Source organism: Mesocricetus auratus, unplaced genomic scaffold, assembly GCF_017639785.1.
Source record: "Mesocricetus auratus isolate SY011 unplaced genomic scaffold, BCM_Maur_2.0 Super-Scaffold_4256, whole genome shotgun sequence".
In the NCBI taxonomy this organism is placed as follows: Eukaryota; Metazoa; Chordata; class Mammalia; order Rodentia; family Cricetidae; genus Mesocricetus; species Mesocricetus auratus.
In genome coordinates this window covers 59595495-59597441 of record NW_024429182.1, presented here as the reverse complement: position 1 = coordinate 59597441, position 1947 = coordinate 59595495, and the positions used below count along the sequence as shown (strand labels likewise).

The 1947-nt window shown below is 51.7% G+C and overlaps 1 long non-coding RNA gene across 1 annotated transcript; it reads right to left on the bottom strand.

The window, feature by feature from the left end:
• Positions 1-547: 547 nt before the first annotated feature.
• LOC121142369 lies at positions 548-1639 on the bottom strand. The gene is made up of 2 exons (XR_005879373.1): positions 1523-1639; positions 548-1397 (listed from the first exon to the last, which is right to left on the bottom strand). It is a non-coding gene; the product is annotated as an uncharacterized LOC121142369 (long non-coding RNA).
• Positions 1640-1947: the final 308 nt, after the last annotated feature.

The window sequence follows — 1947 nt, the reverse complement described above, 5'->3', positions numbered from 1 at the left end:
ATGCCCTTCCCTTGATGTGAGACTTCCAGTTGTAATACCTGTTATGGTGGCAGCTTCACCCTGGCCTCTGGCATCTGTATACCCACAGAGTCTGGGATGTTATGGTGGAGGTTCCACCCAAGCTCCCTTCCCCCATCTCCCTCCAAACCCTGCTGCATCTCAGAAAGCCCACCAAATGATGACCCCTCCCCCAAAGATGCTCAAGACCACTCCCACAGGGTATTTAAACTGCCCCTCAGAAAATACACATGTGGTTTTCCTGTCTCTCTTTCTCATCTCCTCTCTGGGGGGCTAGCAGGCTATCTGGGAGCGTTGTATCCATTAAACGTGGGCTTTTCCTAATTTGGTTTGATTTGGTCTGATTTGGATTACTGCATCGGCGGAGAGGCTTATCGGGGCGCAGAAACTTTTCAATTCCCCCATGTGATACCTCTGATATCCCTCCCACTTTCAGTGTGGTACCTGGGATGTCACTCCCCACAGTGAACACACACACACACACACACACACACACACCAGGCCACAGCCGTGGAAAGAAAGAACAGTGTAACAGAACAACATGGCTCAAAATTTTATTTTTGTCAGTTTTCCTGATTTTTATTTTCCCTCAGTTCTGGAAATTGAACCCATGACCTCCTCACCCATTAATGGGAAGCATTCTGCCACCAAGAGACACCCAGCTTTAGCCTGAACTTAAGCTCAAAAAATAAATATAAATATAAATCAATCATACCCATCATTGTTAAAATGTAAAATGGTGACAGGAAACAATACAGACTGAACCCAGAGCCCGCTGAACCCTCAGCCGGCCCTTTTATCTCCTCCAACATCAGACCCGTGGTCATTCACTATTGTGAAATGTTTTCATACACTGATTTCATACCTTAAAGAAAATTTCAAAGATCAAGTCCTGATCCTACCCACCCCTCCGAGGTCCCCAGAACCCAGGATTGCCTAAGCCCAAACTTAGACAGATCTGTTCTAACACTGTAAGACCTTGGATCAGTCGGCTCTGCCCCCAGAGTTCCCCCACCCAGTGAAAGTCCTCCATTCTAACACCTGAGTGGTCCCTAAGATTGGCTTGGGTAGGGCCAGCACTGTTCCCTTGAAGACACAGGAAAGGCAGTGCGGCTCTTCTTACAGTGCCCAGAGCTGACAGGAAAGCTCCCAGCCCCGGGTCCAGTGGGAGGGAAGCAGAAGTCGCCTGGTCCGGAAGCAGGTCTAAGCACATCCTTCTGGTGGGGAAGATCTCACTGCTCCATTTTCCCATGCGCTACACCTCTTTAGACCAGTTCCACAAAGAAGTATATGCATAGGAAAAAGGAACAGCCAGCAAGTCTGCCCCGGCAACTCTTTGATACTTGCAGGCAGCAGCAACCACCAGAAGGGTCGGTCCCCTGCAAAAGACAAACAGGAATAGCTTAGGAATGAGACCAGGGATAGCAGGCGCTGCCGTACTGTGGGTGTGGTAAAGGAGCCCAGCTAAGCCCAGGCTGTGTCCCCTGAGGCAAACCAGTCTTACCTAGGCCCAGACTTCCCGGACACGGTCCTTGGAGGAGTGGTGGAGGACTTGACTGCTGCTCGTTGGAGGTGGAGTCCTGCTCCTTGCAACCGGGGCACCCCATTTATGCATGGCTGAGACCTTGGCCACTGCAGTCCCATGTGGTCAGAGAGCTGTTCTGTGCCAAGGACCCTGTCCCACCCCCGCACATGCGAGGCCGGGGCACAAAGACCTGCTGTGAACAAGCAGGTCTTTTGGCAGTGGGGCCCCCAGGGTAGGGGGCTGCTAACCCAGGAACTAGGACAGGGCCAGTCCTGGCCAGCTGCCCCTTAACACTTTATCTCTTGCTTGCGTCAGGGGCCTGGGAAATGGATACGGAGGAGAACTACTTGTCCAGGGAGAAAGGCACTCCTCCTCCTGGACCTACCCAGCTCAGTGATAGCTGT